General features: G+C 37.8%; 1 protein-coding gene across 8 annotated transcripts in view; it reads left to right on the forward strand.

Moving 5' to 3' along the window:
• Positions 1-12,106, forward strand: part of RBMS1 (RNA binding motif single stranded interacting protein 1) — a 219,739-nt gene that overhangs the window by 1,172 nt on the left and 206,461 nt on the right. The gene's annotated exons all lie outside the window — the stretch shown is intronic.

Raw genomic sequence — 12,106 nt, forward strand, 5'->3', positions numbered from 1 at the left:
TTCGTATTTAGTTTTGAAAGATGCTGCCTTATATGTTTACCTACAGATCGATTTTCAGTGGTGCTTTCTCAGAAGCGGCCTTGGTACACGCTTAAGTAAAACAGCAGATGACATGTAGTCATACAAATTGCGCCTGGCTGTCTAGGGACCCTGGGTACGTTGTTAGTGGGCCTATCTTATTTTTACTATAATAATTTGATGCCTTCTGAACTCATTTAAAAAAATTATTGGGTCCATGAAAAGTGAGGGTTTCGCTGCTTTGGAAGCTTTTTTCCCAGTTTGGGAGGGCGAAAGTTGGATGCAAAAGATTTTGTTAGCTGTTAGCATCTCCTATCTGGACTTCTGGTGCCCTTCCAGATTACAAAAGAATCAAGTGTTGATACAGCCTCTGAACTTTTTCTGGAAGGTTGTTATCATGCCCTGCTTGCTGGCAGAGGGCATTTCAGGCCTGGTGCAGAGAATCTCTGATTGAACTTCGATAAGCCTTTCTTTCTTACAGTGTGTTTGGTCCATGTTATGTACCTACATCATCGTTCTGCATGTGTCCCTGTAGGTGAAATGACACTCTTCCGCATAGAGACCTGAAAGTTCTTAGCCCTGAAGGACCTCATTTTCACCCCCTACCCAATAATCGCCAGAAAGCAGCAAGATGGCAGCAGTAAGGATACCCATTACTCATTTTTGTGTGGTGGCCTCTGTATTTGTTTTCAGGGATTGGAGGGCGGTACCCGTATTTTGGTGAACTACATTGTAAATATAAGTTGTTCAGAGAAATTTTGAGGTGTAATCAATGCACTACCTTTTAGATATCATATATGTTTAATGCATTTGTTTAAATTATGCAGCATTGGGTACCTAAAGGACAGCCTGTTCAACACTTAACTTTATGAATAATAAATAACATATACTCAGGTGAAGAAAAAAAGACCATGTTTCTACAGGCACATTCACCTTAGTAATTTTTATGTACCATTAGTAAGTTAGAAACCAAGTACATAGCATTTAATATAGCTAATGCAATGCCATTTGGCTCTTTTTGCCCCGTAAATAATTGAAGAGACAAACGGCAAGAGCCTGCTCTAGTAATTAGGGTCAGATCCCAGAAAGCTTTAGGGCCCATTTTCTGAAAGTGTGCTTCCTGCATAAAGCATTTAATATTGATTTGTGTTACAGTAAATGACAGTCTCAAAACATATCTTGCTGTTTCTACTCTGAAATCTGAAATCCTATTACTCTGAATCTCTTTGTTTCCGGAGAAAGACAGACATACTCACTTGACCTATATAACATGGTATTAAAGTTTGATAATTAAATCTAAATTCCCTGTTGTAAAGAATCTTGATTATCTCAAGAAGAGGCATCTCCTAAAATGTAAAGCGACTAGATGCAGATTTTAGGTAAGCATAATTCAGTACACATAGCCGTTTTTTTCTCCCTTATCTAATCCATCTCTTGTAACATGGTATTGTAAATCATTTTTAAAAAATAGAGACCTGATTTGATCTGTAGTTAGTTGAAAAACAAGTGTTACCTATTCTCCCTAAAGAGTTAATAAACTGCTGTAGTATCTGTGGTCTACAGTGATGATCCTTGCCTCTGTGTGTTTGTGTTCTGATCCTCCTGAAATACGCGATAGGTAGCATCACCGTTTAAAGTACAGTGATGTGTTTGCTAGACAGAGTTGTTTTGAAACTTCTGTTTGGAAGCGGTATCGAAAACTGAAGAATGGTGTGGTCGTTTACCAAGTGATATTTGACTTAGACTTGTCATCAAGAGATGGATGTGATTGTTTTGAATCGAGAAAGAATAAATGGATGGGATTTCTTTTCCTCAAAAGGAATAGATACACCAATGAAAATGGCACTTGAAAATCAGTTTTGTTACCATGCTTTATTTAAAAAGTTATCATGTGTCAAATAATTTTTCTTATGTTAATCATCCAATCAGTCTGTTTTGAAAAATTTATTTAGTAATGTTTCTCTATAGAAACGTATTAGTTACTCCTACATTTCTATTAACAATTAGTAACCAAAAAATTATGGAGCTGTATTACAGCCTGTGACCATATTTGTGTGTGTTATGCTTTGACAGAAAAAGAAAAGTAACGCAGATGCGATAAACATAAAGTAAAATAGAGGATATTATGGAAGGACTAGACATGGGGTGGAAATGAAGGACTCCAAAATTTTTATAATACCTTAGTGCAGAGTAACAGAGATTGCAAGTAACCTGATTTTACACGCTTGTTGAGTTTTTTGTATTTCTCTGTAAGGATGGTCTTATCACAGCAGGAGTCTCTCTATCACTTGACACATCCATTCTAAGATATAGGCTGATGTAGCTTCCTAAGTATAAGCATGTATTGTTTTGAAGGATTTTCTAAATTATTAAGAGACATTGTGTATTATTGAAAATTAAATTTGGTATCTACTTTTCAGATACACAGGAAACATTCTGACAATTTGATATATTTTAATTAAAATTTTGTATGTAGACATTTTCACTTATCATAAAGGAAACCCTTGAATTCTGTTTGTTTCAAAAATACCATGATGTGTATTACTACCAATATGTATATACAAATGTTTATGGGAATTGAAACACTTATTCTAGTTATTTTGGAGAAAGGGAAGCACAAAACGTTCTTTAATGGTTAGCTGATATTTTGTACCATCTACAAGCAACTTGACTCATTTGTGATCTTTATTCATAGATTGCTTTGTGTAAGAGATGACCTACACTAGAAAAATGTTTGTTTCTAAAAATGTTTGTTTTAAAACTATTTTTGTGTAAGTGTATGCCAGAGAAGATACCTGAACCTAGCCTAAAAATCTGAAAAATATTGAGCGATATAATTTGGTATTCTATTAATGAAACTACTAGGAAAAAAGCTTTTTCTGAATTGAATTTGTGGGTACATTAATGCTTTGTTGAATTCCTTAATTTTTCCTTAGTTATAACCACATGAATATTGTATCAGTCTGTTTCTTTAGGAATTAGGGGCCATGATTTGATACATGGAACTACTGAGTATATTAAGGTGGATTGGAGGTACAGTGGCATGATGTTAAGACTTGGGGTGCTTTGTGTCCTGAGAAGTAACTGTATTTGGGAAATGAATAAAGTTTGTTTAAATGCATCAATACATTAATACAATATTTTATATGAAGAATACACTTTCTTTTCATAAGTGGCCGAGATATTGTGGCTGTTTGGAAGTAGTGTTGGAAGACTCGGGGTCATGGAAATGCTAAAGTGAAGATGCATTATAATGAAATATTATAGGCTCCTTCCCATTGGATAGCCATTTCGTTTAAATTTCCATAATATCTATTATTTTTTATATGTTGGGAGCCAAATCTTACACTATTAGAATGGATCAGGGAAAAGATAAGTGAAGAAAAGGAGGAAAGTAATCAATTATTTAGTATCAGTATAGCCAGATATACTTTACATATATGGTGATCTTGGCTTCAGATTTAAATTAAAATATGGCAATTCCCATGTAATACACGTTCATGACAAAAAGTTTTAAGCTTTTTGATATATTGATGAGTCTTTGTGCTTTGCTTAATAGTTTCTTGGAACTATTAATTACCCCAGCTTACTTAATGAAGACTGAAATTTTAAGTTCTAGGTCTTTATGCTAGACAGCAGGACCTTTTCCCCTTTCTTTTTACTAAAGAAGGATTTGCTAGAAATGAAAATTCCTTTTTTCCCCTATATCTTCTTAACCAATAAAAATTATGTGAGGAAGATCTAGAATGGAAGTTAAAATGATATGGACATCTAAATATCATTCATTTTTTTTTAAAGATGAGGGATTTCTTATCTAGTTTGTTTTTTATTGGATTCTCAGTTCCCTAAAGTTTATTTTCCCCTAGTATGGTCTCCTTATCCTACGTTGAATCTCTTTTCAAAGGCTATCAGCTGTCCATATTTCTTATTTGATTTGCAGAGCACTAGGTGCTAAGTAAATGCTTGTTACTATTATATTCTGAATAAGTACATGCAAAATTTTCTTAGACCAGAAAAAAATTATAGACCAAAATCTACAAATATAATAACCCAGCCTAATTTTCTAATGAAATCTCAGTATAGTTTGATTTGAATTTTAATTTATCTTGTTCCTGTAATGAAAACTTTCATTTTATGAAGATCACTAAGGTGAACTACATATCAATTGGTCCATGCTTAATTTATGAAATCAAAGTGCCTTTTTTTTTTTTTTACAGTCTTTATTAAAGACTATGGCACCAGAAAGAAAGATCTCATAGTGTTATAGCAAAGAGGGAAATGTTATATGTGATGAATTGGTTACTCAGCATGTATTTGCCTCTTACTACTGGCCCCCACCAACACAATTCAAACTTTTTCTGCTTAATTTTCAAGAAAATCCTTTTTTTTTTTTGGTATATTTCAGATGTGGTAAAAACATTTATTCATTTAATGAATAATAACTAAAATATAAACTAGCCTCAAGTGGTTCAGAATTATAATTATCTGTGTTACTGAGGGGTGTATTGCCCTAAATATGACATTTAGCTACCTAGTTTTTTATCCCATTCATTGGGATATTACAGGAATAAACAGGAACATACTCAGTTGTTCTTAACTGGAGGTGTTTTATTCAATGTAACATTGCTTAAAGAAATGTTGTAATGATATGTCAGTGATTTAAATGCAGTGCCATAATATTTGGTACACAATTAAGCTGTATATTCAAAATTGAGCATTGGGCTTGGGGATTTTATGTGGAATGAATGTAAATATCCTGATTTCTCTGCTGTATCATTTTAACAAGTGGTAAAACCTGGTGCTTTGGGAGAAGCAGCAGTTGGATGACACAAACATTTACCACCCAGAGTTTGGTCCGATGATACACAGCAAAATGCCTTCTTATACAGTGTGTGTGTCAAACACACATGCAGACTTGAGCACACACACACAGATTTGAGAACAGAAACTAAGTCATTTCTTAATCAGGTAGATCTGTGGGGGAAGGTGTAAAGAGAGAGAATGGTGACAGCCAAGCTAGCAAGCTAAACATGTATCTTACATAATTGAATTCCTTATTTTTGCTTAATGCACCTAGTATCCTTAAAATAATTATATGAATATTTAACATTTTCAAATAAGCATTGGAAAAAAAGTGTATCAAAGATGGTGAGAAAGAAAAGGGGAGCAAAAATCAACATCTAGACCTCCAAGAGGAGAAACTGTTCAGTCTAAAACTGAACATTCTTGTTCTCCGTATATTGTCTTCTAGCTAATTCTTAAATGCATGCATTTGCCATTGAGGGAGAACAGTCTTCTGGATGATATATGTGAAAACCTAGATTCTATAAAAGAGGTTAGATACTAATATGAACAATTAACTTGCTTGTAAATCTGATACTGTGGCTTTCCTAGTGGCTCAGATGGTAAAGAATCTGCCTACAATGTGGGAGACTCGGGTTCAATCCCTGGGTTGCGAAGATTATCTGGAGAAGGGAATGACTACCCACTTCTGTATGCTTGCCTGGAGAATCCCATGGGCAGAGGAACTTGGGTGGACTACAGTCCATGAGGTTGCAGAAAGTCGGACATAACTGATCGACTAACACTTTCACTGTAAACACACAAAATCAACGTCTGGTGGATGATTGCCTGCAATGACTCTGTTCTGGAATTAGGCTAAATTTTAAGCTGGTGCTTGTGGGAAATTGCTGAGGCTCTTGAAGGGCTATAATACTAACGAAGTGATTGTATTTCCTTAGTCACCCTACAGCACCATTGTCTGCTTTGGGTATTGGGAAAGGTAAGGGGGTGTCATATCTGGTCCCTGCTGTCCAGCTGCCAGCAAAGACAGAATAGACACATTTTAAGACATAAGCAAAGAATGTTTTCAAAATAGTTCACCCGGGAAGACAGCATACCAACCAAGGGTCTGAATGAGAGGAAGGCTCTCTGATCCACATGTGGGATTAAAAACTGTCATGTGTATTGTGAGAAAAGGTAAAGTGCTAATAAAAATTACAATGAACCTGGGAGTTTTATAGAGAAATGGGCTTTAGATTAATGAATGAAAATTTCTTAAATTGATAATCACCCTTGTTTTATATATTTTCTGCTCTGTAATCCTCTTATGACTACTTAGAATTTTAAAGAATATCACTTTTTCATACTTTATCTTAACTCCTTCTCAAAGTTTAATGTTTACATTATTATATTTCCAGTTTTATGCTTACAAATGTGCTATTAAGCCCACCTATTAGGGTTGTGACAGGCTGGAAATATAATCCTTGAATGATGACATAATTGTGATATGGAACTTTTACTTTTATTCTTTTACTTTTATCATTTGAAGTGATGTTTATTTCTTCTAATTTGTTAGTGTTGTTTGGAGTTGTTAGGCGTCACTGTGTACCTGCAATCTACATGGTGATAATGTGTTTAATATGAGTTGACATTTCTTCAGAAAATAACAGATTTTTAAAAAAATTATTCCTGATCTTTTAGGATTATAGCTTTTTATTCTCTTTATTTGGTCATTTTCTAGCTTTAATTTTTTTAAAATGAGCTCTGCAGTGGGTCTGAGTCCTTCAGGAGGCGTATTATCCTCTGGCCTCAGTGTGGGACACTGAGCCCACCCTCCCGACTACCCTTTGAACAACACGTGCTATTGGGCTGCTGGGTCAAGGGAAAAAAAAAGATGGTTTCAGGAAGAGTTTTTGTGCAACAAAAGAAGATGATTTCATAGATATCATGAATAATTTTTACCAATCTTGAAGAAAAAAATACATCATCTTCCCAGCTCTCCCAAGTGGGTAGATCCACTTTATATGATATTGATTTTGTTTTTTATAAGTTGAAAACTACGAATTGGAATGGACAGAGTTCGATGGATACATCATGGAATTCTGTACTTTTTCTGAAGTTGAGTTTTTTGGGCGGGAAATCAAAATTGCCAAAAAAGAATTTTAGATCATAAACCTACATTTCTGTTGTACTTAAGCTCCTCAAATGCCAATATACTATTCCCCCTATTTAACACTTTTTTAAATGGTGATTTTGAGAGTTGTAATTGAGAGAATATTTGGGCTGAAAAACCTCTAAACCCTTCTTCGTATGTGGGATAACAGTGAAATATTTTCACAGTTTGAAATAAAGTCTCATAAAATATTTGGCTACAAGAAGTACATCATGTCAGAAATTTGTAATACCACCAACTTTACCTTTGTCTTTTCAACAGTAATTTAGATTCATTACCAAACAGGCTTTTGACAAATGCAGACATTTATAGAAAGGAAAATTTGCCACTTTTTATTTTCAGGTGTTTAACTGAAATACTCCCAAAGTCCCCTCTGCCACCTACAGAGCACAACTTTGATTAATTTCATTGTTTAAAAAATGAAAGCCTTAAGAAAGAAAGTTCCTAGTCTCAATCAGTTCTTGGGTTTTATTCTACATGATTATTTGCATACTTTTATTAACAACAACAGCAACACACAAAAAGAACTGGCTAGAAGAGAAACTTCTCTAACAGAAATTCTATTGCTAGGCAAATGATATTTTTTAGAACGCTGTGTGATTTTTCTGTGATTGGGTATAGCTTATCTTAGAAATGAATTTTGTTTACAACAAGTTTTGTTCCCCAAAGTTCACATATCACTTACTTAGTACTTGAAATTCATCTAGTATATTTCATGTGTAAATTGTTATCTTTCATTAAAGGGTTCCCATCCAGCCAATATGGGCCTGTGAAAGTAACCCACTTTAGAATTCACATATAGTTGTTACGTATTGGTCTTACCACATGTGCTTCCCAGGTGGTGCTAGTGGTAAAGAACCCACCTGCCAAGGTTCCCTGGGAAGGACATGGCAACTCACTCCAGTATTCTTTCCTGGAGAATCCCATGGACCGAGAGCCTGGCAGAATGCAATCCATAGGGTTGCACAGAGTCTGACACAACTGAAGCAACTTTAGCATGGACTCATGCATGGAACCAAATCATCATAAGGAATAATGTTTCTTGGAGGAGGAGGGTAAGTATTCAGAGTTGGAACTCCAGTACCCTTCTTTGCTCCTTTTAGTGGGGAGTGAGAAGTTTTTCTTAATTCACCTGAGGGGCAGTGGGAAGACTGAAGCTCCCCGCAGTCCCTCAACAGGGCTTTTGAGCTTACCGGACTGGGAACTGGGTTTTAAGAAGAGGAGGGAGGTGTGGCTTGTGAAGTCACAAGGGGCAGGGATTTGTGGAAGTGGGACTTGTGGGCACTGGAGCTTCTCAGTGGTTTAAGCCTTAGGGGCCCTGCTCACTCCTCACTCCTGAGACTAGCTCCCCACATACTTGTTTTCTTTTCCTGTGCTTGCCTCACAGATAATCTCTTGTTCTCCTTCCTCCTCCTCCTGCTGCTGCTGCTGCTGCTAAGTCGCTTCAGTCGTGTCCGACTCTGTGTGACCCCATCCCCCATCCCTGGGATTCTCCAGGCAAGAACACTGGAGTGGGTTGCCATTTCCCTCTCCAATGCGTGAAAATGAAAAGGGAAAGTGAAGTCGCTCAGTTGTGTCTGACTCTTCGCAACCCCATGGACTGCAGCCTACCAGGCTCCTCCATCCATGGGATTTTCCAGGCAAGAGTACTGGAGTGGGGTGCCATTGCCTTCTCCACTCCTTCCTCCTAGCCCAACCTCAATTTTATAAAGCAGTCCAAGGCTAGATTCTAAGAAGTAGGGTTTTGTATCCCTAGCTCATCACTGGCTAGATTACTACAGCCTTGCCAACTTCTCTCCTCTTCTGTAGCACTCACTGAATCAGGCAAACAGCTCTTGAGGCTGGTAACAAGAAGGAAACCAAAACACAAATAAATCATCGTCCACTGCCATCACTTCTATTTCCACCAAGTCCTGGTCCAACAATGCTTCATAACTCTTCAGTTCAGGTCAGTTGCTCAGTTGTGTTCGACTCTTTGCAACCCCATATACTGTAGCACACCAGGCTTTCCTGTCCATCACCAACCCCCAGAGCTTACTCACACTCATGTCCATTGAGTCGATGATGCCATCCAACCATCTCATCCTCTGTCATCCCCTTCTCCTCCTGCCTTCAATCTTTCCCAGCATCAGGGTCTTTTCAAATGAGTCAGTTTTTCACATCAGGTGGCCAAAGTATTGGAGTTTCAGCTTCAGCATCAGTCCTTCCAAGGAATATTCAGGACTGATTTCCTTTAGGATGGACTGGTTGGATCTCCTTGCAGTCCAAGGGACTCTCAAGAGTCTTCTCCAACATCACAGGTCAAAAGCACCAATTATTTGGTGCTCAGCTTTCTTTATAGTCCAACTCTCACATCCATACGTGACTACTGGGAAAACTGTAGCTTTGATTAGATGGACCAAACTTTGAGCATCTGACGATGGCACAGTCCCATTAACCTCAGATTTTTACTGAGACTCAACCTACGGGGCACTGGTTAAGAATCCTACCTTGAAAAGAGGACAAAAATGGAACCAGTCTGTGCTTAAGAAGACAACTCGGACCATGGATCCTTTGGTACTTGTTTGTGGTTTGTGGCTTGACTCTGGGATGAAGAGCTCGACATGGTCCAAGAGCCTGCAAAGGAGGGATGAAGTCCATGGGTTTGGGTGATCTCCCAAGTGTGCTTCTTCTCTCTCATCTCCTTTTCCCACACTCCCTCCTGCCTTTTCTCCTCCATTTCTACTTTTACCTTTTCTTCCTGCACAGTGACAGTAGTCTCACTCTGCACTGACTTCTGAGCAGCCAGAGGTTTGTGTGCTCCTGGTGGATCTGCCAGGGTGATGGGTGCTTCCTAGCTACTCTCCCTGCATCTGCCCAAATAAGGGACCAAGTGGGTCTGACTTAATTTGGGTTAAAAAAAAAAAATCTTTGCTTTAGAGACTATGATTAAGAATTTGCTAACTTCAGTTCCCTCTTTGAATCAGATTTTCTTTCTGATTCCTTATCCAATTTTATAGGGAAAATTTTAATAAAATTGTATTTGGTGGTGACTTGATGGTAAAGAATTCTGCCAAGCAGGGTTCAATCCCTGGGTTGGGAAAATCCCCTGGAGAAGGGAATGGCAACTCACTCAAGTATTCTTGCCTGGGAAAGCTCATGAGCAGAGGAACCTGGTGAACTACAGTTCAGTTCAGTTCAGTCGCTCACTCGTGTTCGACTGTTTGTGACCCCATGAATCGCAGCAAGCCAGGCCTCCCTGTCCATCACCAACTCCCGGAGTTCACTCAGACTCACGTCCATCGAGTCAGTGATGCCATCCAGCCATCTCATCCTCGGTCGTCGCCTTCTCCTCCTGCCCCCAATCCCTCCCAGCATCAGAGTCTTTTCCAATGAGTCAACTCTTCCCATGAGGTGGCCAAAGTACTGGAGTTTCAGCTTTAGCATCATTCCTTCCAAAGAAATCCCAGGGCTGATCTCCTTCAGAATGGACTGGTTGGATTTCCTTGCAGTCCAAGGGACTCTCAAGAGTCTTCTCCAACACCACAGTTCAAAAGCATCAATTCTTCGTTGCTCAGCCTTCTTCACAGTCCAACTCTCACATCCATACATGACCACTGGAAAAACCATAGCCTTGACTAGATGGACCTTTGTTGGCAAAGTAATGTCTCTGCTTTTGAATATGCTATCTAGGTTGGTCATAACTTTTCTTTCAAGGAGTAAGCGTCTTTTAATTTCATGGCTGCAGTCACCATCTGCAGTTTGGAGCCCCCCAAAATAAAGTCTGACACTGTTTCCACTGTTTCCCATCTATTTCCCATGAAGTGATGAGACCAGATACCATGATCTTTGTTTTCTGAATGTTGAGCTTTAAGCCAACTTTTTCACTCTCCACTTTCACTTTCATGAAGAGGCTTTTAGTTCCTCTTCACTTTCTGCCATAAGGGTGGTGTCATCTGCATATCTGAGGTTATTGATATTTCTCCCGGCAATCTTGATTCCAGCTTGTGTTTCTTCCAGTCCAGCGTTTCTCATGATGTACTCTGCATAGAAGTTAAATAAGCTACAGTTCATGCGGTCACAGAGAGTCAAACTCGACTTACTGGCTAAATAACAACAAGTGTTATAGAAGCACAGACATGATGTAAGACTTTGAGCAAAAGATAACATAATTAGCATAATAAAACGTGTTTTGATGCCAAGTGTGTACTCCAAAGAAGACTGGAACTTAAATATGACATAGTGAAATGGTAAGCTGCATACATTTTTTTGTTCACCCATAGTAAAGTTTAAAATCGTATATAACCATTTTTTTCAGTTTCTTGAATATTTCACTAAATTGTTATTTATCTAAAAATAATCACGAAAGTATTTTTTTAATTGGCATAAATGTGTGTTTCTTACTTGGAAATAGTTCCTCAGATTTTAATTTTAATAGCAGAAATATTAAATGTTGACTTCGACTGCTTATTTTTTAAAAGAACAGATTATATCTTAGCATACAAATAGGATTTCAAGTGACAGAGAGTGATATCTGGTGTTCTTTTCTACCCCTCTGTCTCTGTCACCAAATTCAAATTCATGTCTCAGCAATTCGGGATATTCTTCAGTGAATACCCTTTGAGCCTTCAAAATTTGATTTGACTGTGTGTTCTGAAGATAGCTCTTTCAGATAAGCACATGGTGATCGTCATCCGTGTGTCTGGGCCCTAATGAACATCTGCTTTCTAGGGCGCCACAGGAGCACCTTTCTTTGTTTCCTTTTCCTTTGCCTTTTTGATTTGAATCTAGTTAAACCCTGCAAATGGGGTTGTTTTTCAATATGCAAATACTCCTATTTCCCTTTTTGGAAAAGAGAAAAAAAAAAAAAGCGCCAGATATTTTAAACATGAACGCTTTGGGAGTTTAAAGAGAGTCTGCAGGAAGCGCACGCACAACTCTAGTTCTTCTCTTGACCACTCAGACATGGACAAAAATCATCTAGCGAAGATCATAGAGTTGGAGCTGCCTGGTGGGCAATTTAATTAAATTCAGCAAATACTGAGCAGGCATTGTATTAGACCCTGGAAGGTGCAAATATGTAAATAAGGCATGATTCCTGCCATCATGGAGCACAATGAGATCATTTTATTTACTTTCCTGTTTATTTAAAAT

Source organism: Ovis aries, chromosome 2, assembly GCF_016772045.2.
Source record: "Ovis aries strain OAR_USU_Benz2616 breed Rambouillet chromosome 2, ARS-UI_Ramb_v3.0, whole genome shotgun sequence".
Taxonomy (NCBI): Eukaryota; Metazoa; Chordata; class Mammalia; order Artiodactyla; family Bovidae; genus Ovis; species Ovis aries.